The sequence below is a fragment of the Mycteria americana genome, chromosome 5 (genome assembly GCF_035582795.1).
Source record: "Mycteria americana isolate JAX WOST 10 ecotype Jacksonville Zoo and Gardens chromosome 5, USCA_MyAme_1.0, whole genome shotgun sequence".
In the NCBI taxonomy this organism is placed as follows: Eukaryota; Metazoa; Chordata; class Aves; order Ciconiiformes; family Ciconiidae; genus Mycteria; species Mycteria americana.
Window position 1 is genome coordinate 4,133,612 of NC_134369.1, and position 15,877 is coordinate 4,149,488.

Here is a 15,877-nt window from a genome sequence, read left to right on the forward strand (position 1 = left end):
TAAGTTCAGGTAAAACCTCAGTTGCATTTTTCTTTCTTGAGCAGGAACGACATTACTTGACTCATCTGTGCTAGTTCAAAACCTTATCACATTCTCTTGCAACGTAGAAAAACTTTACCTTCTACCAATAACATTCTTGCAAGACTTGTATGCAAGACAATCTAATTTAATTAGATGTAATGGAAAGAGCTGCTTCTAGAGTCACAGACACACTACTAGAGGGAGGCTTACCTATCAGCCAGAATGTACAGCCCAAATATTAAAGACGTAGAGACTACATCCTCAACACAAGCAGAAGGATGGTGAGGTATCTTGTTTGTACACAGCTCTGAAACTTGGAGAGACTGAGAAAGTACTTTATGTACCAGATATCACTCAATCAAATAACCAGCAAGTTGCACATCTTTCTGCCTGTCACCGGGTTCGTTTTGCTGAAAGGCACCTCATATATTTGTATATTTGTACACAGGTGAAAACCAGTTTAAATATTTGTTCTCAATTAGATATTATTTTTGATATTACCATCTGCACCAGTATGACTCACCCATTCATAAACTTTCTTTTCTTTGAGAATGCAGGGGAGTTATGGGTACACATATCAATCATTACAGTTTTATGAATTAAAAGCTTCTTCACTTCTTATTGCCACCCCAATGTTCAGGGTGTTAACCATTCAAACTCAGACATATTCAAAACTATAAAAGAAAGCAAACCTGTGCATTTTTAATGGAAGAATGTAACCAAGAGCTGCTGCTGAGTGACATGAACCAAAAATAAAAATACAGATGACTAAGCACACACTTGCCAAACAACTTCTAAGACCAATTTAAGAATCAAACACACCACTGCCAAAGCTTTGAACTAGAGGAAGCAGATGCTTTTGCTGCTGTGACATGCATTTCCACCCAGCAGGTAGACGGGATGAAATCCGGTCTCATCAGGTCACTAACAAGGATTCAGGGCTAACAGCAGATTGGGCTAAGCCAGCAATAACAACACTTTTACATATGATTTCCTGATACATGGAAGTTAGATATTTCCGCTATTTCATCTTCTATTTTTCTTAGGACAAACTGCTGAAAACTAAATTGCAATGGAATGCAGGCATCTATTCTGATACACAATAGTTTATTGAAATAAACTGCACAGGAAACATTCCTTCCCTGTATGTATGTATGTATGATTACCACCAAGTGAAGTGGTCAGTGTACATGCAGGCAAAGGCAAAGATACTTTGCTTAATAAAAGTAAAGGTGATGCAGGTGGGATTAGTGTCTGGTAAAATAATAGTCCCTTCAAAGTCCACTTAGAAGAGTTATTGCTGTCAATATAATGAATTTGATTGGTCTATTACCATCATATGTTTTCATGGAGTCAAATCTTTAGATGTTTATGTCTTTACTCAGCAAAAGCAAAAGCCACAGTAAGGCCTACGAGGCTCTGAGAGTCAAGTCTGTGTGAATTAAACCAAATTTTTTTCCTTCTACCACTAAAATAGATTTGCTACAGCAGTAGCAATAGAGGGGAAAGTCTGCTTGGGAGAAAAAATAATCCCCTTTCCACAAGATATCTGTTTCATCAAGACATTGTTCAGGGCACAGTCAGTTTCCATTTCTCTGTTTTTCTCCCCAGAGGTCCTTAAGGTCAACTACAGGCTGCTTCTGGTCATTTTCCCAAGGGAAAGCTTTGTGTGGCATTAATGGCTGGAAAGGCACGGATTGAGAATAGCGTGAAAATACATGGACTATAAGGCTATAATGACAGTAATAGCATATTTTAAACTCAGGGTTCCCCAAGGTATTGCGTGAGACACTGAACCAAGAGAAGAATTCTCACATTATTTAACTATTTGTTATAAAATAGCAGATAGTTGAAAAGAGAGAAGACATTTTGATTAAAGCTCCTCAGCAGTTAAACCCTAAAGCCAAAGCTCCCTGTATGAGCCCTGGCCCTCACGTTTGCATATGTAGGTTTCGATGCATTCAGAGGGGAGAGAAGTCAGGTACAACAGTGCAAGCGCAGGGGCCCTGCTCGGCCTGCACAGACAGTCCTGTTGGAGAGAAACAACCGCACTATCCCACCAGCCCCCCGTGAGCACTGGGCCCCACACACGTGGGGGAGCGTCCCAGCCCTGCTCCCTGCCCATGCGGAGCCAGACACAGCCATGGCAGCTCCACGCTCTCTGCAGGCCATGCACAGGAGGGGGTGGTTGGCTGCTGGGGCGCCGTTCGCTCTCCAAACAGCTGTTCCCCATCTTAGCTTTGAAAAAGGCAAGAGGCAGAGTTTCCTGGACTGCTTCGGAAACAGCTTGTGTCCCAGCAGTGCTATGCATACGCTTCAGCAACTCCTGCTGTCACAGGATCACAGGATCATTTAGGTTGGAAGGGACCTCTTGAGATCATCTAGTCTTACCCCTGCGTTCACTTCATTCACTTCCCTGTGAAAGTACCACAGACCCACACATACAGGACCCATTGATCAACCGCACAAAATTACTAGCTACAAGGGGGGGGGGTTATATATTTTTAAAAGGTATCCATTTGCCAGTGCTGAAACAGTAACTGAAATACATCCACAGCCTTCTTAAACACGTAAATGCACGTCTTACCTACGTAAATTTAAACGAACACGTTTAAAGCCACAAATTAATTAAAAATGACCCATTCCAGTGCACAGAAGTTCATTGGGAGGTGGGAAGGAGGTCCTGTTTATTCAAGTGCACATATCAGATGCAGCTTAAAATCAACTGAAAATGTGACAGTAAGTATGTGATGAGAACATTAGTTACCTGGCACAGACAGGCTGGGTTTAATTCAAATATTGGCTAGCATTTTAAGAGCTCTTAGCAGCAGAGCAGTAACCAAGACCAACCCAAAATGCTGGAGACAAGCCGTGTTTGAAGGCGTTCCAGCTACGCAGTGACGTGTGGCGCTTACAACCATCAACAGGCACTTGAATGACAACGGATGTTCATTTGCTCTTGTATTTCCACTTGTCTCTTAACTGTCAAAGGCTTCTCCAGCTTATGCATGGGCTACAGAATACCACTCTATCTTAGATAAATGTCTTTCTCATGAGAGCGCCCTGGTTTTCCTAAGCAACAGACACTCCAAAATTTCAACTGAAGTAAGCAAGAACAATGGCAGCTCTTCATTATTTCTGAAAGATAAATTGAGGACTTCTCAGACTTCATAGAAATATCTTAGAAGTCAAATTTACTGCCTGTTCTCAGACTCAGTGACACAGAAAGCAAAAGAGATTATATCTTAATATTCCACATTCAAAAGAGACTAATTTCATTATAGGGCTGCATTTTGTTCTGTGCAAAATTCAATAAACTGTGGTTGTGCATTAACGAAATACTGAAGAGGAAATGAAAAGTATATTTGGTCAAGTTTCATTTTCATGAAAGCATAAGTACAGACAAGAGGGAATATAAATAGTGCACATTGGAAGCCTTCATTATTTAAGTTGCATGTAAGCACTCCTTTCATCAACAAAGACTAAAGAAAGGAGAATTATGCCACAGATCATTTTTATTTTTCTTCAAAATTAGATAGGTAAAGATAGCGGACTAGAATTTATTAATAAGTGAAAGGAGGCCTTAAAAATCTAAAGAAATAATAAACTGACCCGCCCAGCTGTAACTCTTCCAAGTTATTCTGTCTCAATCCAAATACCTTCAGCACTGGTCCTCTAAAGAGACCTTTTCAATCTTTCCTTGCCCTTTACAATACACCAGTGTTGCTCAATTCATTTAAGACTTAATTCATGAATAAGAAACCACATTTACTCCATGCTCCTGCTTGGGATCTATCACACAGCTGGGATGAAAGGGCCTCGATTCAGAAGTTGCCAGGAAGCTAGGTCACAGTGGTACAGGGTCAAAGTTTAGGCCAATACAATGAAGCCCACAAAAATTTGAGTAATATACACTTCTCATCACAATACATGGGAACTTACACTTACCGAGTCCCACAAAATATTCCTTACAGATCCCAAAAGTCTCATTAGAGAGAGAATATGAAGAGCGACTGTGGGCATCAAGTATTTCTCACCCTCAGCTGAAACTGCTGGGATGGGGAAAAAAGGAGATGGCAATTGTAGCAGAATGTAAAGTAGAGCACTGTCCGTTCTCCAGAGCTATGTGGCTGCTGATCAGAATAAATAATGATTTTCCTCATCTGAATCTTAAGAAACACTTTGGGCATCACATGCATGTTGCACAACGTTTAAAGAGAGGGGAAAGGAAAGCGCACTCTAATCTTGGACAGGAGGGGTTGTGAGTGACTTCCAAAGCCCACTCATGATGCTCAGGAACACTAAAAGCATCTGTGTGCCTGCCTCAGTTGGGCAGCAGCCCCCCTCAGTATGCAGTTCACATACAGCTCTACCTCCACAAGAAAAAGAAACATTCGGGGGGGGGGGGGGGGGGGGGAGTATATATATCGATTAACATTCCAAAACATAAAACATTGGAACAGAGTGTTTGCTATGAAATCCTCAACTGCCAAATGAAATGCATCAGTGCAAAAAATAGCAGAGAAATACCAAAAGATGCCATCATGTCCAGAACCGCAAGCATTTCCTTGTATTCACTATCCCCATAGCTAGACAGGGAGGTTTCTCCACCCAGTGTGACTGTAACTTCCCTTATAGAAATACCACGCGCACTCTGAGTAAAGCATTGAATGTGGTTTTTAATGCTGATGATTCAGCTCAGAAGTGGCACACAAACAGCCAGGCTCACTGGAGTTTCATTCTGCATTTGCGAGCAGTAGCCAGAGATGCTGGGAGTATCCCCTACAATTGTTAACCGAATGGAAAGATCCCCCTTCATCCATTTCAAGCTCAAGCCATTACGCAAATCATCACCTTCTCTCGCCAAAGCAAGTTTCTGCAACTGAGATGCAATTTGCAGCTGAATGGGAAACTTTTGGTTTCAAAGAGATGAGCACAGTTCCAGCGGCAATAGGGCTGTCCCTACCTACACCTGCTGTTGCTCCTGCTTTTGGAAGGCTGGGCTTGATCCTTCTGCAGAACTACGCCCAGTGCAAACTGAAGACATGAAATTGAAATCTTGATGCTCCTCAATCAAGGGAATAACTGCTGAGCATTGCTCAACGCAAAACTTATCAGCTCATCTAATGGTATCGTACCCCAGTTCCATTCTGCCTCTCCTCCTTATCCATGTCCCAGTCTTTTTACTTAGAAATGCAGAAGCCTCACCCTGGCAAAACTCCAATTCTCTTTGCACTCACAATGCCCTTTCTTGTTTCCCCTTGTGTCATCTCCTAGCTCCTCTTTAGCCTTTGTATCCAAGTGTCCCCAGATACCAGGCTCCCTATTGCAATCCTACTTCTCTCTTCAAGCCCACATCCTTCCTCAGACCTTTCTTATCAGCTATCCCATTGGTTTCTCATCATATTGTTCTTGCCCACATTGTTTTAGCCTTCAACGCCCTACCATTAAACATTGCTCCTTTTCCTTAGTAGCAACTCTAATCCGTTAAACTAACATCCAGATTCTGGTTTTCACCTGTATTCCCAGTCTCTATGTCCCATCTGCAGTCCAATCGGTTTGTTCCTTTATATTGTGCAGGAACAACTCTTTAAGAGCAAAGAAAATAACATCTCCCTGTACAGTTGTCTATGTTTAACATGGGACACAGCAATCTAGGACTGCAATTAGATCTAGGAAGGTCCCATTCAGCTCTGGACTTGAAGAGTCCAAATACATTTTGCATACTTCAAGGAATAAACTAATGGCAGTATCACAAATCTCTAATAAGCACATCCAAATTATGACTTGGGGGTTTTTTTGCCCAAGACTTAAAAACATGTTCCATTCACAGGAATGGGGGCGGGGGGGAGGGGAATCTTTCACAGGAAGTCCACAATCCTGCCAAATTTTAGATACTAAATTCAATCCAAGCTTCAAGCTACAGCACACTTAATGAACCAAAATAAGATGATCAGAGTATTTTTGACGTGGGCGACCAAATGTAATTTTGTTCTCATTCTAAGAAACATCTGGACCTTTACTGTAACATCCCTAAAAATCAGCCTAAGGTTGTTGTTCCAAACAGAAACCACAGGCAATGCAAAAACATATTGCTCTTTGCCCAGGCAAAAAATTGCAAATGGGCTAACAGTAAAACAATTGATAATTACCAGCTTTTCTATAATCCAGGGGTTTCAAAAGCCCTAAAGACAGTCAAGTTAAATTTTATAATGCCCTTGGAATGGATCGTACATCAGATAAATATTGTTGGGGGAGATCTTCAAAGGCATAAAGGTTATTAGAGTAACCAGCTCCCCATGAAATCCAGTGGAAAGAAGGGAGTCATGCACAGGAAAGAGGTAAGTACTGCAAGCAGACCTTGAGTTAATTTATGAGAGCAGAGTGGGAATCTTGGAAACCTGAGCTGTCACCTTACTGCTGGTGCCTGAATGTCACTCATGCCTCAGCTTTGGATATGACATATGCCATCATCCAAAATCCTGTTCTGCACCAACACTCACCAAAGACCTCAGTCTTGACAGGGCTGAAGAATTCAGCCCATGTGTCATGGCCAAGCCTAGCCTGAGTCCAGACATTATGTCTTTTTTTGCCCATCTGGATTGAGCAGCTTCCATTTAGTGGGTTTCCTCAGATTGTTCCTAAGATACACTGCAAGATCATGTCTCAAAATTCATATGCATTGGTTACCATTTAGTTTTAAAACAATAGGAAGAGAAACTACAGAACGATTGACCTGGATATATTTTATAAATGAGTTTATTTGCTGTAATATTTATCTTAAAGGTAAGAAGATAGAAGAAACCAGACAGAAAAATGAGAAGGTAGAAGACAGCAGAAGACCTGAAATTCAATCTTCTATTTTTTCCATTGGAAACAACCCAAAACATTTCTTCCTTAACTATAATCCTGGTTCCTGTTCTCCCTTTAGCAATTCATCCTAAACAGAAATTGTATGTTTCCACATTGTTTAATCCTGCCCTGTCTCAGAGATAGTTCTTGAGTTTTGTCACCCTTTACAACAGCTGCTTTTTCTTAAGTTATCCAAAAGGTGAAAGGAGGAGACAGAGGGAGCGTGGAAACAGCGCTATTTAGAACTGTCTTTTGGCTTTGGCCAAACATCATCCATGAGAGAGTAGGAAACGAGGAGACGCGATGGGGTGAAGGTTCTTGACTGTTTACAATTAAACACCCAAACCACAAGATATTTATTATTTCATCTTTGACATGCAAGTTTTAGGAATCCAAAATAGAGTTTTCAAAGACCTTTTTATATGCCACTGAATTATGGATATAATTTTGATCTAAAAAGAAAAATCACCTTACTCTAAATGTATTTGCGCTGACAGTTCTATCTAAAATCTATTAAATTCTGCAGAATGTTTTAAAAACTGCTGGAAGAAACACCATTTCCATTCCATCACATACATTTATGGAGTATTTTTTATAAACTTTACAGATGCTTGTTCTTGTTATTTCAGCAGAACTCCCTCATGACTGCTCAGAGCTCACGCTGCACCTGGAACTTGCAGCACCCCTCCGTGTTCCTCTGCAGTCATCTAAGAATCTCCTGAATTCCCGCAGAGAGATAAAGGGGACACTAATACATAAAGGGGGAAAAGGAACTATTTCCCATGGCTGCGAGTGCCATTTCTGGTATGATTTATCTCTTCATGTTAATAAACAGCAGCTTCTTGCTGCAGCCAGAATTTGAAATAGTAGAGGGGACTGAAGGACTTGCCTAATTCTAAGAGCACCGAGGATTAGGTCAATTGAAAGCCCGAGAGAAGGTTCTATGAGGAAGCTGCTTGGCAGCAGCCTGCTGTATCCGTCATCGTGAACTCGGCTCTCCAGCTTCTAGCACTACATTTGCACGCACACGCAAATTAAATTAAATATGCCAAAAGAATATTGTGATACTGTATAATACGCACTGTAAATTTTAAATGTAATTGCTTCCTATAACCATGTTTGCCTTTGCACTGTAAATATGGAAGGGTGTAACCCTTAAACAGGTCTTTATCAGTTAACTATAAAGAAATAAGAAACAGTTGGTGAGTTTTTAAATGTATTGACTCGGCAGTTTACTACAAGAGATGACTTGGCTGCACTGAAAGAAAAGACTGGGGGGAAAAAAAAAAAAAAGAGAAAGCTCTCTGTAGGCAGTTGGCTCTCACTTATCCTCTTTTTAAGACCATACATACCAAATTTAAACATGTTGTGAAGAAAATTATAATAAATCTGCTTCCCCCCTCTTTATACTGAAACAGTGATTTATGCAGTATCTGCTTTCCAGATTTCTGAATATCAGTGAAGCTTTTTGCAAAAAAATTAAATATATATTTATATATAAATATATAATTTTTTGGAAAAAATAAAAATATTTATATTTTAAAATTGCAAAACATATATACGACCAAAACATTTATACTGGCCAAAGCATAGAGTATACTGTAATAAAACACAGCTTATCATGCAAAAAAATGCATGTGAGCATTTCCACTGAATTAAACAAGACCGTTCACTTGACTACTTGCTCATGCAAGTTTGCAAGACTGGAACTTTAAGTTTTTACAGACAAGATTTAAATGAATATGTCATTTTACAAGGGAATCTGAAGCAAATGGTGATTCATTGATCATAGGCAAGTGGAACATATGGTCCTCACTACTCATAAGGAAAAAAGAATAGGGGAAAGAGTTCTTGTCCCTTTATATTCAGGAGAGTTTCACTGACCCTGAGAAAATAGCAGAGTATGAAATCAAGTAGAAAAATTATATTTTGTTTACAGAAATTAGTATTTCCATCCTCATTTTATCCTCACCATGGTTTCTAAATTGCTGACCATAAAAAACACCCAATACTGAGCTTATTAGCAATTATTATTATTAGACTATAGAGCTGAAGTCTTGGGTACCTTACTTTCTGGAAACACCTCTACTGTCCCAGAACTGTTCTCTCTTGCAGAACATGCTTGACTGAGTCAAAATGCCACAAATGACCTCATTCTTCAGCATGTTCCTTTCAATGAAGTAGGGTCATTTATAGCAAAGCAGTTTGCCCTGGATTTGGCTGCAACTAATTCCTCTGTTTTGCTGATATTTCCGTTACAAAATAAAAATTATACCTGCCTTAATTGGGTGCCACTCCACTGCCTATCTACCTTTTCCCAAGTGAAATAACCTTACTACTCATCCCTCTAAATTAACAGTACTTAGGAAGATAATTAATAGACAATCTATAGAGACAGCTTATGATGATACATGATAATTAACTCTACTTTCCTGAACAAAGTAGTTTTAGTTGCATTTAAACAGAGCTGTGTAAAATCAATAGGTTCTACTCAGAGTTTTGTTACTCCTTAAGTGTTAGGGGATGTTGGCCCAGCTCACACTGTTCCTAACCATCTCTAAAAAAATCACCTATTGAAGCCTTGCAAACCATTAAACCAGGTTTAATTTCAGTCCAGATCCTTGAAGAAGCCATGGTTCTTCAAGCCCAAATATTTGGGCTTAATATTTGGGCTGAATATCAGTATCATGGTAATGCTCAAGTTATCGTATGGACTCCAGCACACCATCACATTTTGACCTAAATGGTTTCCAGACTTTTAAGTATGGCTTGAAGTTCACATCCAAAGTTGAACTAGAAACAGACATACTTCCCATCTGTGGCATCTCCGTAAGGGGTTTACAAACTGCAGCACTAGTAAAGTCGGAGAAAGGAAGCTATGGGAATTTGGACAGCAAATGAGGGAGATGGAAGACTGAGGCAGCAAGGAAGAACAGCAATACCATGACATAGCTAAACAGAACAATTTATATACTAAGTGTTTCTAGCTAGCAAAAAGGAAGGAATCTGATGGGAAAAGCTGGATTTACTTTAACACTTTGATCAACAGCAATGATGAGAAACATCTTACAAGACTTTTGCAATCTTGAACTCAATAGGTTTTTAAAAAACAAAACAAAACACACAACCATCAGTCTGTAACCTATACAGATAAAGCCAGCATTCCACATCATCACAATTTAATTAGAGCCTTTGAAGCCATACACCTTTGATCTAAGCCGAGCGATAAATGTGTAATATTTTAAATGGATTATTACAGGTTCTGTTTAACACAATGGTAGGTTGAGCCAGCACAGTCTTGGCATAACGAGGAAATAGCCTGAATGGAACAGCCACAAAAAGTAGAGGCATCTGCTCTGCTCCTTTCAAACGTACAGGTGCCTGGTTGCCTAAAAATTTCTAAAAAGTCATGACAAATAACATCTACCCAACCTGGGGAATGAGGGTCAGACACATACCTATTTGCAGAGTAAAACTCTTGCCTTTGCATTTTCAAGTACCAGTGTGAGGAAGTATGGTTTGTAAATGTTTTCCAGTGCAACCAGAGAGATCTCAAAGACAACAAATCTTGTAAGGGGCCCTTTCCAACAGAAATGAGCCAAAACCAGAGTATTTGTTTAAAATCCCTTTCAATTTTGGGAAAGCACAAATGGAATTGCCGTTCAGGAACTGAATCTATCATTATAAGGACCTAATGCAGGCCCTACTTTCAGTCAAAGGCAATACAGTTGCCCTGAATTTGACTACCAGAGGTTTTTCCGAGCACATCAGATTTCCCCAGCTCTAATAAGAACTGTCTGATGCTTCCAGTTCTCCAATTTGGAACTCAACCCCCTACCCTGGAATAGTTTTGAATCCCTTAATTTATCATAAACTTTATCCAGATATGTTTCAGTGTTTAAGAAAAAACAGGCTGGATTCAAATGTATTCCAAACTGTTCTCACAATATTTATATGTTTTTTTTTTTTTCCTACTTCCTACTCAGAGTAATCAGCAGTTTGTGTTTCTAGTTTTAATGGAAAGAATGTTATGACTGGGTGAATCTGAAGACAATAAAAGCAGAAGGCAGATGAGCATACTTCAAAATATTACCATGTTTGGTGTACCAAGCTTAAAAAAAAAAGATAAAATAACTTACTTTCTGTTCTGATGCCCTAGGTCAGATTTTATGGCCCTCACTAGAATTTCAAATACCAGTAAATATGACACTCTTCTTTTATCTCTTACACCTGCCACTATAAACTATTCTAAGCTATTAAGTCACCATGAGCTGTTTCCTAGTATCAGTACCTTTCTCTGCAATTCAGCACAGTACATTTACCTGCCTAAAAACTGACAAGCAGGCTGTAAAGGGGTGATAGTAAGCATACATGAATATGAAATAATCGTCCACAATGACAGGCTAGTGGCATGTGTGTTACTAATACTATAAAAACAGCCACTCAAACCACAAAGCTGCTAAAGTGGAAGAAGCAAACAAAAAACAGTGATTACCAATAGCCCAGTGAAAGGTATCAACTGCAGGGAACTATGGGAATGTGAACCCAGTGTGCTAATCCCAATATTTAAAATACCTGGGCTGAATGCCAGTTAGTTTTTTTTGTTGCTAGCAAAATGGGCTTTGCTGGGGGAGGGGAATAAAAAAAAAAACCTACCAACTTTCCATCCTAATCATATTTCTCAATGTTGTCACTGTTGTCACTGTTTAGAGGCTGACTGAAACACTCCCGTTGTTGAGGAAGACTCCTCATGGAACAAAGGAGCTGTATGAAATCTCCCTTCTGGTCTGTCTTTGGCCCCACCCTCCCTATTCGATAGGGAGTTCAGTAACTTTTGGTGGATGCATTGTTTTCTCCTATTGTACATCTCTTCCTGCAGAATAAGGTGTTTTCTGAAAGAGCCATTGATCTACAATGCACAACTCTTCAAGCTGCCATATTAGAACACAGTAGCAATTGAGTCATATAAGAGTAAAGTTATCATAGTCTTATTGCTAGGAAGAAGTTTATTTTGCAAATGAATGCGATCTGTAAAATGTTACCGTCAGAATAAAGGTCATGTTAAAAAGTAGAATATGGAGTTATTAATATACTTTTTTTCATACCTACAAGCCATTGCCAATACCTATTCAGTAAAGCGGACTTTGTAGTCAGCACATTGTGGCCAGCTTTTAAATTAACTAAACAATAAATGCCTCTGATGGGCACTTTTTTCCTTACTGTATACTGAGAAGAGCATACAAAAGCTTAAACTCAACCAAGTATCTTTTCCATTCCTGCTAATTTATATCTAATTTTGTCCTCTATTTTTTTTTCCTCAGACTAAGGGAATTCAACTAGTTTCTTTGTAATTGAATATTAAATATCCCCTAATAATTGCATTTAACAGTAATGTTTATATTTCTGGGGAAAAAACCCCACACATTGCTAATCTAGGGCCCCAACCCTGAGGTCTTGATACAGCAATGAAGATGTTAGGAACTGGCTGGAGCATCCTTAAGAACATTCACAACAGGACAATCCTTCCTCCTCTTCCTGGATAACCACTGTGAAGCACAAGGGTTCAGCACTCCTTTAGGACTGAATGAATTATTCACATGGGACCTTTCAATAGGTACAGGAGAGTAAAAGAACAGCTCATTCTGTTGTCTCAACAGCACAGGGTCTGATAAAGTCAAGCACCCAACACCTCCTATAAGCAGCTGAGCACCACTAAATACAAGCATCTAAGAAGTGCAGCTGAGAAGGGACCATTTTTATTTTGCCTCCATTCACAGTCCCATCACTGAGAGCTTGGTGGCAGGTCTGTTTTTTTGCAGGTATATTGGTTCTAAGAGCCTTGGTACTGTTAAGGTAAGATGTGTAACTACTATGTTATATAGATACTGCGTGTGCCTTCAAACTACAAGTTAAGTAACAATTATTTAACCTTGCACCAGCAAAGATTATGGCCTTTTTTTGTTTAAAACACTGCAATAGTGCAGAAACAGCTTATAAAATTAGTTCTTTTTTCCTCTTTCGTACCTCATATTTGTACATTTTTACTACACGAGTTCTGAAAATCTTGCATAGTTCAGTAGTGACTAGATTTCCACTAATGGGATTTGGACACGTATTCCAGCCCTTTCATCAGCAATAAGGAAACTGAATGTTCACTATTAATCAGCTCAGCACAGTCATTATTTAACCCGCAGACAACGTATGGCAGCAAAGTTTAAATTTTCAACCTTGAGAAGGCGGCAAGCTTTGCTAGCTGACCCTGCTGAAGGCAGACAGAAATCAGAAAGGCTCTTTGTAGACAAAAAATGGCAGACAAACTTAATCTTCTAATGAGAAAAAAATTCCATAAATTTGACCTACTGGTGAAGCCACAAATAAGGAAAACCACTAGACTGCATCCTAAATTATGGATATGGACTGCACAGCATTACTCAGAAGAGAGATAGCAGGAAAGGTTATAAGACATCTTTAAACTCCTCCAGGCTAACAGAGATAAACTAAAACACCAACAGAGCAATAGTGCATCAGCTCCATCCCTTTTTCTGGCCATGCTTCACCATCAGTGACAAGGATGGGCGTTAAGAGAAGAGCAACTCAAACAGCTCTGCACTGCAGGGAGGTTCCTTTATTTTGGGCAGTTCTCACACCAGACGGTACCACACATAAAAGCGAGCGAGAAAGAGGTATCAGTTCACACTAGGTTGCAATGGAAGCGCTCTTTGAACACATCTTCCTGATCTCTGCTACAGCACATAACTGCAAGTTTTTAGTTGGAGATATAGATACGTCCACAGATATTGTCAGAGACACTATTTGATACCAAACAATAAAATAAATGTTGCCAGAACAGCAAGACAGACTGATCCAAGTGTCTGCAATAGGATGTTTAAATTCTAATACATTTGAATGTACAATTTTTATTTCAGGCTCCAGAAAGTACTTTGCCATAAAGCAACAAGAGGCCACTAGTTTGTACAGTTGTATTTGTACTCTAACAGAAATTGCACAAGGAAGATGAGACCTATACAGTGTCACAAAATTAAAAAGGCTAAATTTGATAATGCGCAAAGGGTTTGATTTGCTTTTATTTTAACAGTACAAGTTCCCTACTTCTGCTTAAACAGAGCAGATGGGGCATACCACTTAGAAATACAAAGAAATCAACACATGCTGAGGGCAGAATAGGTCCTAATCAAATGTCAATTTATGTTTCTGCAACAGAAGAAAGTAGCAGTGATAGTTAGGTCTGGCCCTAGTCAAAAAAGACACAGCTGTTTAATCAGAAAGTTAATACAGACCCAAATAGCTAAATGAAGTGCTTTCAATTCTTTATATGGTTCTGTTACTGTAAACCTTGTGCAACTGCCTACCTTTAAACATGTGAAAGTTAACACATTAGAAAGCAAATTTTATATTTGGGGAACTGGACAGACTCGGGAGTTGCTGGGAAACGAAGTTTACACGTAAAATCACTTGATTTGTATTTTAGATGTGTTTCTGGCTGGTCAGCCACCACCAAATCTCACTTCAATTAAATCTCCTTTGAGTAGCACACTAACCATTCCCTCCTTTAAAGTTAAAAGTTAAAAAACCCCATGGTTCTCTCCACAAAATCTCGAAGGCATGTCCCAAGCCATGGGGCAACGTGGAGGTGGCTGCAGTAGCCTCCAAAGACGGCCGGGAGCGTGCCAGCTGTGACTTAAAGCATCCTGTCACCTGAGCGCACATTTCAGTGTGTGGCAAAACCAGTTATTCAGGCTCTCAAGCAGAATAGTTTGTGTCTGAACACATTTTGTGAATATATGTCATTTCTTATCTTTAAGTGAGGTTTAGCGGTAGGAGTATAGGGCCAGGAATTCTCCACTCAAATGCAGGCTCAGTCAAAGCCTTGCCAAGCTATTTAAACTACTTTTTGCTTCTTTTTAATATTATCATTAACACTCAGATTTTTATGATCTTGCAAGATTAGGCTGGTAATGTTATATTAGCCTCAGGTACACACAAACATGAAAACTTTTGTTATTGCTAAAAGTTAAGTATATTTTGAAATTATGAGAATGTCACCACGGAGCTAGATAAACAAACACATACCTTTGCAAAAGCCACGCTGGTTCAGTCATATCCCAAAGCAGTTCATCGCTGTATGCCATAATGGCATAAATCATACACTCCCAGCATAACTAAAATTCAATAGCAATTCGCTGGGTAAAGGAGGGATTGTGCATCGGACTATAGGCAGCTTGACCAAATGCTTTTCAGGATCCATTTCACAGTTGGGAACAGACAAGAAAAACAGTTTTTTCAAGGTCAGGCAGTATCAGAGGCTGAACTAGATTTCCAGAGGTCTCCCCTAACCCACGGCCAGCACTCAGAAACTTTTCTTAGCCTATAACACTAGGCATGAGTCCTGGCAGTTACCTCTGTCCCTCCTCCAGAACAGGCAACTCAATCTTCCTTTCATTCTGTGCTTTTCCGGAGAGGAGGCAATTAGGAACATACTTATTACCAATGATTGGAAATAATTACCAGGTAAGGTTACTTTCTACTAAGAACCTGATTTCCTTAGCACGTCCAAATACAGCCAGCACAAAGAGCTTGTCGTTCAGTAATTCCAATTTTCTATCTGTAATACAAATCAATGCAATATATAATAACACCCAAGTTACTCCTGAGCGTTTCGCTTGTTTTGTTTGTTCCTCTTGAAATGAATTCTCTCACCCTAATGCTAAAGCAGTCAAAACAATAAACGCTGCAAGTCAGCTTTTAAGAGAATGGGGCGCCTCACCTCACAAATAGGGTGCCATATGGATTCCCTTCATGAATATGGGATTTCCTTTTAAAGTCACAGAATGCTTTCAGCATTTAATAGCTAGTGCTAATGCTGCTCAGGTTCCTTTTGTGATTCGTGCCCGAGGGACCCAGAGCTCCATGCATTACCAGCTTTTTCACCCCCTGTTATCAATCCCTGTAAGTAAGATGCACAGCATCCGCTGGTTAATAAACA

General features: G+C 39.6%; 1 long non-coding RNA gene across 1 annotated transcript; it reads left to right on the plus strand.

Moving 5' to 3' along the window:
- The first annotated feature begins 4,723 nt into the window (after positions 1–4,723).
- LOC142410088 (uncharacterized) lies at positions 4,724–11,979 on the plus strand. The gene is made up of 3 exons (XR_012775835.1): positions 4,724–5,150; positions 6,808–7,677; positions 11,584–11,979. It is a non-coding gene; the product is annotated as an uncharacterized LOC142410088 (long non-coding RNA).
- Positions 11,980–15,877: the final 3,898 nt, after the last annotated feature.